This window comes from Papio anubis, chromosome 16 (genome assembly GCF_008728515.1).
Source record: "Papio anubis isolate 15944 chromosome 16, Panubis1.0, whole genome shotgun sequence".
Classification (NCBI taxonomy): domain Eukaryota; kingdom Metazoa; phylum Chordata; class Mammalia; order Primates; family Cercopithecidae; genus Papio; species Papio anubis.
The window spans coordinates 41719299-41733201 of NC_044991.1; the positions used below are offsets into that span (position 1 = coordinate 41719299).

Here is a 13903-nt window from a genome sequence, read left to right on the forward strand (position 1 = left end):
TTATGCTCAAGGTATTTCTGAGTGAGCTTGATATTTAAAGGGTGAACTTGGAAAAAAGCAGATTAGCCTCCATATTGTAGATGGGCTTCATTGAGTCCATTGAAAGTCTGAAAAGAACAAAATATTGATCTCCCCACAGCAAGAGGAAATTCAGCCAGCAGGCAACCTTTGACTTCAACTGCAACATCGGATCCTCCCTGGGTTTCCAGCCTAATAGCCCACCTTGTAGATTTTAGACTTGCCAGCCTCCATAATCACGTGAGCCAATTCCTCAAAGTAGATCTCTCTCTCTGTCTCTCTTTGTCTCTCTCTCTCTCTTTCTACACACACACACACGCACACACAAACACAAACACACATCCTATTTGTTCCATGATTCTATTTCTGCAGAGAACTAATACAGGACTCAAGCTTTTACTAAGTGAGGTGAAAAAACAAATGTGGGGGAAGAGGAGTTGAAGCAGAGGCACGCCCTTAACAGCTTATGTTTTCAAAGATTCCGTCTACACATGGGGTCCTTTGGCCTATGGGCCAAATCCAGCCTTCAGTCCGTTTCTGCGCACCAGGAACTAAGAACGCATTTTACACTTTTAAACCATTATAAATACAGAGGCACAAGCACAAAGAAAAATATGCCAGAGACTGCGTGTGTTGTCCCTTCCCTGAAATAGTTACTATCTGGTCTCTTACAGAAAAATCTGCTGACCCCTGCTCTGCAACATCATGTACCTCCTGATATAATGCGCCAAGAGGGACACAATGTCGCCTTTGCGCCGTTCTTGCCAACAGTGTATGACTTGAACTTAATCTTGAAGAATCATCAGACAAACCTAAATTGAGGGAAATTTTGTAAAATGACTGACATATCCTCTTCAAAAGTGTCAGAGCCACAAAATCATGAAGACTGGGGAATGGTCCCAGGTTAAGTTAAGCTCAAGGAGACAAGAAAACTATATTAACTTGTGATTTTGGACTGGAACCTTGACCAGGAACAGAATGTTAGTGCAACAATTGGTGACGCTTGAATAAAGCCTGTAGGTTAATTTTTTTTTTTTTTTTTTTTGAGATGGAGTCTCGCTCTGTCACCCAGGCTAGAGTGCAGTGGCGATCTCAGCTCACTGCAAGCTCCGCTTCCCAGGTTCACGCCATTCTCCTGCCTCAGCCTCCCGAGTAGCTGGGATGACAGGCGCCTGCCACCTTGCCCGGCTAATTTTTTGTATTTTTAGTAGAGACGGGGTTTCACTGTGTTAGCCCAGACTGGTCTTGATCTCCTGACCTCGTGATCTGTCTGCCTCGGCCTCCCAAAGTGCTGGGATTACAGGTGTGAGCCACCATGCCTGGCCGCCTGCAGGTTAATTAACAGTATTGTATCAGTATTAACTTCCTGGAATTAACCCATTGTTTGTGATGGATTAGGAGGTTAATATTTGGAGAGGTTGGGTAAAGAGTATGCAGGAAATCTTTGTACTGATTTTTCAAATTTTTGTAAATTATACATTATTTTAAAATGAGAATTTTAAAAAGAAAAATTAATTACAAAATCTAGCAAAAAAAATTAAAAACCAAAGGGCCACGAGTTACTTTGGAAAGTACAATATATGGACACATTATACTGGCTTGGATTTGGATGGAAACAGCAGAGCGGATGAGTAATGGATGTGATTGGGATAAAAATCTGAAGTTAAAGCTGACATAACTTGTTGATGGCATTAGAATTCTTCCATGTATAAGTTCTCCAGCTTAAATAGAGTTAAACAAAAAGGATTGTATTGACTCACGTAATAGAGATGGCAGGCACGGCCAGATTCAGTTCAGACAACATCTTCATGGGCCCTCTTCCTCTTTCCACATGGTCCATTACTACTTTCCTTTATAGTGACATAATTATCGGATTGGCCACTGTGTCTTCAGGCTTATACCCTTCCTATGGCTAGCAATACCGTAGGAAAGAGGACGTCTCTTTTCCAAGTGGTCAAAGAGGCATCACAGAATAAAGTCATTAGGTTTGCCTTGGGTCCAGTTCCCATTTCTGGACCAATATCTTTGGGGATCCATTGAATATGTGGATTTTCCAGTACTGGATCATCTGACCACTGCTACAGCCAGGGGTGGGTGTGGTCATCTTCACCTGAAATTTGACCAAGAGTTAGGGAGGGGTGGTTTCCTAAAAAACAGATGTCTCACCTGGAGGGAGATGGAGGATGGGCAGATAAAGCTAATCAAAGTTTATCGAAGTTTTATGTAGGAAAACAACAAAAGAAAAAAAACAAAATTTCATATAATAATGTCAGTAGGACAAGTATTTCAGTATTTACAGACATGTCCAGTTGACTTGCTTAGAATTATAATAGTAAATAAATGTCTAAGCAGATGCTCTAACCACTGTCTCAGAATTCTTTCTGGTTCCCTACTATTTAGGAGGTTTCCCGTTGGATGGATCTATCTCTAGTTTTTGTTTTGTTTTGTTTGAGACAGAATCTCACTCCTCTGTCGCCCAGGCTGCAGTGCAGTGGCATGATCATGGCTCACTGCAGCCTCTACCTTTTGGGCTCAAGCCATCCTCTAACCTCAGCTTTCAGAGTAGCTGGGACTACAGGTGTGCACCACCACACCCAGCTAATTTTCATATTTTTTCTAGAGACAGAGTTTTGCAATGTTGCCAAGGATGGTCTAAATTCCTAGGCTCAAGTGATGGGTTCACCTCAGCCTCCCAAAGTGCTTGGGTGACAGGTGTGAGCCATGGCACCTGGCCAATATCAACTTTTATTTTATTTTATTTTTTATCTATTTGAGACGGAGTCTTGCTCTGTCGCCCAGGTATGATCTCAGCTCACTGCAACCTCCACCTCCCAGGTTCAAGCGATTCTCCTGCCTCAGCCTCCTGAGTAGCTGGGATTACAGGCACACACCACCATGCCCCTCCTAATTTTGTATTATTTAGGAGAGACGATGTTTTGCCATGTTGGCCAGGCTGGTCCTGAACTCCTGACCTCAGGTGATCTGCCCGCCTCGGCCTCTCAAAGTGCTGGGATTATAAGCATGAGCCACCACGCCCGGCCCAATATCCAGTTTTATAAAGAAAATTTTTAGTCAGCATATAGTTGAGAAATTAGGATGTACTTGCATTTTCTTGCCAAATTCTCTCCAAACTAATAAGAAAAACAAACACCAAACTTAACTGAAATTTAAGTCTTGAACAATTTAACCCTTCCTTTCTCCACAAAGCCTTTCCCCCATTGTGGAAAGTGAGACTGTGGTTTATTTTCCCCACCCTCCATCTGTTATCCTGACATTCAATTACCACTGAAGGGAAAAGGGGGAGCCGAATTGATGTCCTCCAGGAGGCCGGAACTCTGTGCAGGTCCCTGCGGCCCAGTGCATTCATCAATCTCTGAGTCTGCACAGCCCAAGAGGAAGGCTCGGGAACTGAGAGTCTGAAGCCGGCCGAAGGACTACAGAGGAACTGGCAGGAGGGAATCAGGAAACCTCCCCAAGAGCAGCTCATCGGGTTTGATATGTGTCAGCTCACAGAGTCCTGCCTTGAGATGCAGTGATAACTAGACAGTAGGTGAAGGGAGGGGAGATAGCTGGGTTCCTGGGTTGGCCAGCTGATAGCCCACGCAGGGCCTCCAAAGTCATCCCTTGGCGTGGACAACACGTGCTTGTGGTCTGGGCCTCGTCATTGCACATCCAGTATTAAAATTGTTCGTTTTCCAGTTCTGATCAGAGGGACTAATACACAGACCCACCCCGTCAAAGACTAGTCTGTACATTCGAATGATGCCACGTTATAAATCTGCAGCAGAGGAAATGCCTTTTCAGTATTCAAAGTACTCAAGTTCTTCATCCAAGATACTTCTTTCCTAGGGCAAAGGTAGTTAGAAAGCCAAAGTAATCATTAAAGTGTTGCTTTCAGGCATTGCGGAGATGCAGAACACCAGTGGGAGGGAACATAGGAGATCTTGTGTGATCATCTCTTCCACATGTGGCATTCTAGCAGAGTTCCTCTGCCACAAGAAGGTCTCTTTCCATGGACAAAATTGTGGTGAGAGAGAGTAAGCACCCCACTCCCTTTCATACGGGTGAAACCTGGAAGAATTTCTACTCTCCTTTTAAATTCGCATTATTGTTGGCCACAAACAGCCCCCACTCAGGGACCCCTTACAGTCTCCAAGAATGTGGTTCATCTTCAATTATTAAGTCAACACTTTCTTTATGAGAGTCTAGGTGACAGCCTTGATCTCTTACAGTAATTTAAGGAGCATCTCACCCTCATCATCCATACCATCATTCCTAATTTTCAACAACTTTTAATGGACATGTCTCCAAATTCTGGAGCAAACCTGGTTTGGGTCGCAAAAGTTCCTGGATGCTGGGTTCCAGACAGACCACACTGGTTCCTGATCTAATCCCTTCCTGTATTTACCCTCCTCCGTGTATTACCTTCCTCTGCAATCATGCAGATGGGACAGGTGACGACAGTCTCTCCAGCCCAAAAGGAGGGGAATCTCCTTGCCAGTGGTTTGCTTAATCTTAGCCGATAAAATGTGTGATCTGTGTAATCTCGGTTAATAAAGCGGGACAGAAGTCTGGGTGGAGTCTTTTGTCAGTATCTTACTGACAAAAGGAAACAACCTCAGAGCAAATAGCTTTATTTCTTTCTATTGGACAGATACCCATATGCAAACAACACATGGAACTAGGGAGCCATTTGAGAGCCATAAAGGAGTTAATCTTAAGATTTGTGGAGGTCTGGGCAGCTGAAAAAGGGTGGAATATGATCCTAGATGACCTTGTGGAACCACCGAATTAATTACCCTGATGCTATTCCCCAGCAACACTTGTAAGAAATAGCAATCTTCTTACTGTTTAAGCCATTTTGAGTTGAGATTTCTGTTCCTTCAAACTAGTATCTTGCCCTGTAATCATTTATTCCATCTATCTATCTATCTATCTATCTATCTATCTATCTATCTATCTATCATCTATCTATGTATGTCCTGGTGGACAAATCACTCAACTTCTCTACACCCCTATTTCTTTATCATTAAAGTTGACAAGTTGAAGGGGAAGGCTTTCTGCCTTCCCTTTTAACTTTAACATTCAGAGTTTCTGATTTCTCTTCCATCGTATACAAGGTAGAAATCCCTGACACACTTCTGGTTTTTGTGTTCTGTACTCTCAGTTCAAGGTCATTAGTTTTCCCCTCTCCTTCTTAATTCTGAGGTTTAAATCAAATGTTCTATATGTCAGGATTACCCGTTACATAACTCATTCCTTTCTGGATCCTCATGGGTTCCTAGAACTTAAAGGGGATCAGAATATGCCACCCCATAGTGTGCAACTTTGGCATGAGTATTATTTTAAACTGAAGGCAATTGAGAAACAACAAATGCAGGAAAATTTATCTGCCTTTCCCTTATCTGCCTGAAAGCAGAGCATAAATTTTCCTTCAAGGAAGGTGTTTCTCCGTACCAGGAAAAGGACACTGACTTTTATTACCAGAAATGGAGAGTCACATCAAGTTTAGTCTGCATAAACAGACCATAATCCTTATTGGCCCGGGCGCCGTGGCTCACACCTGTAGTCCCAACACTTTGAGAGGCTGAGATGGGCAGACGTCTTGAGCCCAGGAGTTCGAGACCAACCTGGACAACATAGAGAGACCCCCATCTCTATTAATATAAATAAATAAATAGCCTTGATCTTCCATTAGTTTCCTCCTTATGTTTCCTAGTCACCTGCCCACAATTTACCACCCATAAAAACCCTCGATTCTCACTTTTTGTCTAGTTGTTTTCCCACAATTTATCACCCCTTGTTAAAATGTTATATAAGCCCCCAAATCTAACCTCGTTTGTGTTTTCATTTCTTTTCTGAGAAGTTCCCATGCACATAAAAACCTTAGCATCAGTAAAAGTTGTACTTCTTGTCCTATTAATGTGTCTTTGTCTGTTCAATTTACAGTCCTCAGGTGCTGAACCTAAGAGGATAGTGGAAAGCCTTTTTCCTCCCTCAATATCTCCAAAGATACTCAGTTTTCTCATAAATTAAAACAGAGGCTAATAATGCTAAGATGCCTTCCAGTTCAAACATCTTACAGATTTTTTAAAATCAGTAAGATTACTTCTCAGTAACGACTTTTATTCAAGACTTTTATGATGTAATATAACTATTTCTATTTATAAACATTGAAACAAAGAATGAAGTTTCAATATTTATTCCATGATCTCTCCCAGTTCATCCAGCCTGGTAGCATTGAAGGATGGGTGAGTAAATGAGCAGGTTACAGACATGGGCAAATGGGGCTTAAAACTACTGGCACACTCTGGGAGATGGTGTGGGACACACATTAGAGATGCCTCCTCTCAGGTATCCACTGGCTGTGGGCTCCTCCTGGGGCACCAGCTCCTCCACACGTTCCACCCTGCCCTGCCAATAGGCCAAGCCTGCTCCTAATACCACAGAGAGGCCTCAGAAAGAGAGTCCAAGAGGCTTGTCATAGAAAGTAGGAAGACGTTGAGCGGAGTAGGGACCCCTGGTAGGGGCCTGCAAGATCCCTCTAAGCCTAGAAATAAAGGAAAATCTCATGTTCCTTCAAGGGAAAAGAACATGAGCAACTTGATAAGCAAGAAGGAAATAGTAGCTTAAAACAATAACCAGGGAGGTTAGAGTCATGAGATGTTGTGTTCTCTATAGAAGCTAAAGATACCATCTTAACATATGTTCCCAGGTGTTTTTCAGAAACCCAGACCCCCATCAAATGGATCTGCTGGCCTGCAGACCCTGAGGGGAACGGAGGACTGAACTCAAACCACTGCTCTTTGTTCTAAATTTCTTCCTGAGGGACCTGGAGGAGGTCACGCCACAGGCCAGAGCTCACATTCTTTTCTGCTGACCTCACATGTCTAGACAAAGTTTTGCCTCCTTAATCAATTGAAAATAAAAAAATCTTTGAATCTACCTATGACCTATAAGCTCCCTCTTCAAGATATCTCACCTCTTTAGGTCAAACTGAAGCACAGCCTCCATGTATTGATTTATGACTTTGCCTGTAACTTCCGCTTTCCTGAAATTTATCTCTGCCTTCAAATACCCTTACTTCCAAGTCACAGGGGAGGTCAGATCTTAAATGGGAGCTGCCTAATTCTCCTTGCTTGGCGCCTTGCAAATAAACGCTCTCCTTTCTCCCATTGCAAACCTCAGTGTGGATGTTTGGATTTAACTGCACTGGGTTAGTGAACCCCAGTTTTGTTGAATAACACTGTTTGCAGGCACAGACTAGCGAGCACTGAGGGATGGAGGTGGAGCATCGGAAATGTCCTGACCATCCTGGGCATCCCTACACAAAAGAGAAAACAAAATGTGCAAATAGCACATAATCTGCCATCAGCATGTCATGATGACTGCGTATCCTGCAAGGTCTTTGTTCTAGCAGGGCCAGCACGAGACTCTGGGCAGTGCTGCTGGTCACTCTCCCCAGGTGCATGAAGCTGGCAGAGCTTGGAGCCATGACTCCAGTCACAGTGAGGAGACTGGCAGCCTCCAGGACTTCATAATGTCCACTGGGCAATGGGTCACTTAGAATAGAGTGTGGGGAGAAAAGCTTCCAAATGAACGCCTTTCTCAGGGTCACTCTGAGATGACAGATACATACCTGGACATCACTAACAATCACAGCTCTCATTCAGGCCATGCGTATGACGCTATAGTTGTTGCCAATGTCACTACAGCTTCACTGAGTTCTGAGCTTAGTCTGAGAGATGACTTTGGCCTCCTCCAGGGAGATGCTCAGTGAGAAGAGTTGGAAAAGAGGATGTTACATGCTCCCAACGTAGCTCTGTGATTTCCCAGCAGCAGTATGAACTTCCAGGGCATGAAACATCTGTGTTAAATTAGATGTTCTAACATGATATAAACCAAATATAAATGTTTCAGGTCATCCTCTGTTGCTTATCGTTCATTTCATCATTGATTAATGAGTCAGAATGATTCATTTCCATTATATGTGAATAATTCAGAGATGTTGTCCCGAAGTAAAACTTTCCAGTCATTGCCTTTCTCTGTCCTGCTTCCTTTTTTCCTGATTCAGTAGTTTAATTGCAGATGTCAGAGCCACCCTATGTTAAACAGAAAGGGATTTATTATAGGAAAGTAGGGGCTTGCAAAACCACTGGAGCACAGCAGCCGGGCTCTGGACTGAGTTCCCGGGGGGTGACTCCCTGGACACCACCCCGTGACTTGGCCACCTTCAGGAAGCCACATACCCTTCTCCTGGCTCCCAGGCCACACAGCCTCTGTAACGATCTGGGGCCAGGAAGCCATGTCACAGCATGAGCTGCAGGAACGCATCTGATAAATGGCTTTCTCCTATGCTGCCTTTGGAGAGCGGGAGACCTCTGTTCCACAGCTGCAGACAAAGCACAATTGGCCACAGCCAGGAGCAGAACAGTCTCTCAGTCCCTGCCACCTTCCACATCCCGCAGCTGTCTGCTGGGAAGGAATGTGGCCCCCCAGCTGCACGTGAGGCTGCTAAATGTGGGCTTTTGCTTCGCCACCTGCTGCAATAAGACTACCCGGAGGAAGAATGGAGTGGAGCGGGCCCAGCAGGAATGTCTGCTCCACCTTTCTTCATTTGGAAACTTCTTTCACACTAAAGTAGAAATGACTGATAGCAGAAAAAGTACGGCTCTTTCCAGGTAGATCTATATCCTGAACATTTTAAAAGGCAGAACTTTTTATTAAATGAAAATGTAGCAAACTTCAGAATGATATTTATTAAATTATACCACATTAGAAAAACTGTGTGTTTCTGTGTGTGTGCATGTGTGTGCATATGCTTGAATATGCATGTGCAAAAACACATATGCTTATACAAGTTTTATGTGTGTATCTACAGACATAAATACAAACATAACATAGAAAAGGTTCAGAGGGACACACACTCTACGCATTAACAATGATTAATCCTGGGTGGAGGAATAAGGGATGATGTGGGAGAGAAATTTTCCATTGTTGTAGCTTTATAATGTCCGAAAGTTTTATAAAGAACCTATATTACTTTTTGTGATATTATAATATTAAAAAGCCTGGAAATCATACTCTTTAAGAAGAGTCGTGACAGGTCTTCCAGGGGTGGTTACACGGATATCTACATGTGTAAAACTTTATCAAGTTATACGTTTAAGATTTGAGTAGTTTACTGTATCTTAACTGTTAAGTAGTTTAAATTTATTCTTCAATAAAGCAAAATTTTAAACTAGCAAACACATAAAGAAAACAGAGAAGGCTGGGCACAGTGGCTCATGCCTGTAATCCCAGCATTTTGGAAGACTGAGGTAGGTGGATGGCTTGAGCACAGGAGTTCAAGGGCCAGCCTGAGTAACATGGTGAAACCCTGTCTCTACAAAAAATTAAAAAATTAGCCAGGTCCAGCGGCATGTGCCTGTTGTCCCAGCTGCTTGGGAGGCTGAGGTGGGAAGATGAATTAAGCCTGGGAGGTCGAGGCTCAATTGAAAAGAAACAGAAAAGAAATGACAATCTCAGGCACTTGGAAGGCGTCAGAGAACACATGGCTGCCACACCTAAATAATATCAAATTATGTACCCTTAGGCAAGTTACCCAACTTCTCTGAAACTCAATTTTACTCATCTGTAAGGTGAGTATAATAATAACAGCTATGTCAGTGTTATGGTGACAATTAAATGAGTTAATTTATATAACATTGTTGAAATCATGGTCATTGTTGTTTTTATCCATTGGAGTAAGTATATTAGTTTCTTAGGGCTATTATAACAAATTACCACAAATTGGATGGTTTAAAACAACAGAAATTTATTCTCACACAGTGCAAGAGGCCAGAAGTCCAAAATCAAGGTGCTGCCAAAGTTGGTTCCTTCTGGAGACTCAGAGAGAGAATCTAGTCATGTCCCTCTCCCAGGTTCTGCGGTTACAGGCAACCCTTGGCATCCTTTGACTTGTAGATATAGCACTACAGGGCCAGGCGCGGTGGCTCACGCCTGTAATTCCAGCACTTTGGGGGGCCAAGGTGAGCGGATCACTTGCGGTCAGGAGTTCGAGACCAGCCTGGCCAACATGGTGAAACCCCATCTCTACTAAACATACAAACATTAGCCAGGTGTGGTGGCATGTGCCTGTAGGCCCAGCTACTCAGGAGGTTGAGGCAGAAGAATCACTTGAACCCAGGAGGCGAAGGTTGCAGTGAGCCAAGATCATGCCACTGTACTTCAGGCTGAGCAACAGAGCAAGACTCTATCTCAAAAAAATATATACATATATGTATATATATATGACTTCAATCTCCGCTTCCATCTCCACGTGGACTTTTTCCTTGTGTGTTTTTCATCCTGGGTGTTCTCTCTTCTTATAAGGATATGAGTTATTTGATTTAGGGCCCACCTAATCCAGCATGACCTCAACTTAACTAATTGCATCAGCAAAGACCCTATTTCCAAGTAAGGTCACATTCTGAGGTTCCAGGTAGACATGAGTTTTGGCGCACTATTCAACCTCTGCAGTAAGGCATTGTTGTTCAGCTCTATAGCCCATAAACACATAAAGGGCAAGGGCGGGGAACTGGAAGTGGTCTCATTCTTCCAAGAGGTAACCAGGAATCAGAACCCCTGACTACCTAGTGTTTGTAGATTTCTCTTTATTGTTTTTGATGAAAAATAAAGTGCCAAGTGATGATAAATCATGAAATTCCACTATGGCTATGATCTAGCCTGTTATCTTGACAGCAACATCATTTTGTATAAACAAAATGCAAATTTTTTACTAAAATCGACGATAAACAAATATTATGAATCTTTCAAGTGTAAACTATTTGTTTCTCTCGATTGTAATAGGCAACACTGGCCTCTGTGATACTTGAGGTTGCTTTTTAAATGTGCCACTAGAGGGAGAAAAGGTTGTATGTTTGTTTTTGAAGTGCATATTGCAGGATAATGAGGTTTTCTTTGTGCAATTACTACAAGTATGAGTTCCATGTTTGTGATTGCAGGGTAATTTCATCTTAATGTTGATGATGCAGACCGCACTGCAGAGCAGAGTGAAATGGTATAAATCACAAGCTGTGTTCCTATTAAAAGCATATTGTTTAGATGGAGATGGGAATCTATAACAATTCAAAAGCCTCCTTTAATCACTGAAGTTCAAATGTTGTCTTTAAAATTGGGGTTTTGCAAAGTAAGGATGGGCGTTGCATTATATATGAAATGGCTTTAAGACAAATCTGTGGTGCAGTGATTTGAAAAGATAGAAGATGCAAACTAAAAGACTTTAAGATTTATTGTTTGGAGTCCAAGACATGTCCTTTCAACTTTATCTTTCTTCAAATTTTGGCGTCATGTAGCTAAGCAGGATGGGCCAGAGCTGAGAAAAATAATAGCAATGATAATTAGTAGTCAGGTGCCACTTATTCTGTATCAGTGCTTTACATATATTAACTAATTTAAATTTTATAACAACCTTTTAAAATAGATATCCTATTATTATCCTCATTTTACAGATGAGAAAACTGAGGTCCATGTTCATAAAGGCAGTGACTACCAAAGCTGGCTGCAGGGTCTGAATTCCTTAACGACAACATTATACAGTCTTTCAAGAAGAACTTATGTGACCCAAAGTCTCTTCCAGATGTTTTAACAATATTCCACATCATGATACACCTGTTGAAATGACTGTAAACAAAAGCTGACAGTGCCAAGTGCTGACGAAGATGTGGAGCAACTGGAACTCTCATATACTGTTGGTAGGAATGCACAATGATGCAGCCCCTTGGAACAATTTTGTCACTTCCTATAAAGCTAAATATACAGTTACTGTATGATGCAGAAGTCCCACTTCTAGGTAATTACCCAAGAAAACAAAAACTTATGTTCACCCAAAAACCATATGTGAATGTCTGTAGCTGCTTTATTCATAATCACCAAAAACTGGAAACTACCCAGATTTCTCCCAGTTGGTGAATGGGAAAACTATGGTACATCCATGTAAAGGAATATTACTCAGCAACAAAAAAGAATGGACTTTTCATGCAAAAACATTGATGAATTTCATATAAATTGTGCTAAATGAGAAAAGATAGACTCAAAAAGTTATATTTTATATTTATATGACATTCTGGAAAAGATAAAATTATAAAAACAGAAAGTGATCTGTGGTTGTCAAGATCTGGGGGTAGGGGAAGAATTGACTGTAATGGAACAGCATGATTTTTCTAAACTGTTGGAACCATTCCATATCTTGATTGTGGTGGAGATTATGCAACTTTATGTGTTTGTCTAAACTCATAGAACCATACAATAGAATGGGTGAATTTTGCTGCATGTGAATTAAAAACTATAGAACAACATAAATAATGAGGGCAGGATTCCAATGCAGTCTCTTGGACTAACACATATCACCTTTTCCAAGATGTTCTAGACGTGTAAATTTGAGGACACTCCTCAACAATTCTTTGCACTGCTTTTCCCATCTGCAAAATGGAGATAGCAATGTCTAAATCAGAGTTTTGCTAAAAGATAATGTAAAAGAGTCAGCGGCCAGTGCCAAACACCAAAACACCAAAGCCACATAAGGTATTCGAACAAAGAGAATATAATTGCATAGATACTGGAGAAAAGCAAGAAGGAAATGCTAAGGTAGTAACTGCAGGAAGTAGCTTCCACCCTAATGGCTAGGCAAACAAAGGGAAGAAATTTGAGTTCTGATAGAATCTAGAACCTAGGAGGAGCCCCATGGAGATAGAATGATGAAGAGGATGTATCACCTAGCAGCTGCTGGTCCTTCTACGGGGCTTTGAGGGTGGTCCTGGGAGACAGAAGCTGAAAAGGAAAGCCAGATGGTGCCACCAGGGAAAGTGCTAGTGCTGGAGCCATGCTGATCAGGACAGCAGCAAAACAAGAATGATAAAGTCTCTCCCCACCCCTCTGCCCCACTTCCAGTCTTCCAATCTCCCTTGGAGTCTCCTATTGGTGTAACGTACCAGGAAGGCACCTGACAAGGGAACCGTGAAGGTTGTGGGGCTCAGCATCAGAAGTCAGAGTGTAGATGAGTTTGCTCAGAGAACTTATATAGCCATTAGAGGCATATACTCAGCACTCATTCATTTGCTCAATAAATATTTGTTGAGGATCAGGTACTCAGCTAGGCAAGGCTCTTGACCTTAAGGAGCTGAAGCTAAATAAGAAAAGTATAAAGCAAGCTATGTAGAGGTCTTGGTGAGTGCATTAAGTCGGATAATGGGATCAGATACAGGACTGTTTTTAAGAAGTCATCTCCTCCGGGTATCAGATAGAGCAATAAAGCTAGTACAGCATTGCTTGCTGTGCCACTGAGATGCTGGCTGTCTTCTCAGGTACAGAAAATATTCCGTATGCTCTCCTGACATCCCTGGATCACTCCATGAGATGGGCAGGATTAGCTCATTTGAGTTGCCTGGAAGCAGTCCTGCATAGAGTTGTTAGCCCAACAAATCTTGTTAGCCAAATTTATTTGAAAAAGTCAGTGGCTCATGCAGTCAGGTCACTCCTGGGTCCTCCCTAGTTCTTGAAAAAATGTCTAAAAAGTGCAGGTCCCACTTCAGAGCAAAGATGAAAGTCTAGTTACCTCTTGCCTATTACTTGTACAGATATTCACATAGCAATCTTTATACATGTATTGATTGGACTTCATTATGCAGCTCCAGTGATTGCTCTTGCAGGCTTTTTACTAACTTTATAGCCAATATGTCTTCTGGCTTAGTAATCTTTCTTTTCTCTTTCTTTCTTTTTTTTTTTTTTTTTTTTTGAGATGGAGTCTCACTCTGTCTCCCAGGCTGCAGTTTAGTGGCATGATCTCGGCTCACTGCAACCTCTGCCACCCGGGTTCAAGTGATTC

General features: G+C 42.2%; 1 long non-coding RNA gene across 5 annotated transcripts in view; it reads right to left on the reverse strand.

Annotated features, from left to right (window-relative positions):
- Positions 1 to 1251: 1251 nt before the first annotated feature.
- The window catches only part of LOC103888130, a 38139-nt gene continuing 25487 nt past the window's right edge, over positions 1252 to 13903 (reverse strand). For 2 of the 5 annotated variants that reach the window (XR_001892049.2, XR_652520.3), the window contains exon 5: positions 11294 to 11395. This is a non-coding gene — a long non-coding RNA (uncharacterized LOC103888130). The other 3 variants (XR_001892047.3, XR_001892046.3, XR_002515233.2) reach the window with 3 other exon arrangements.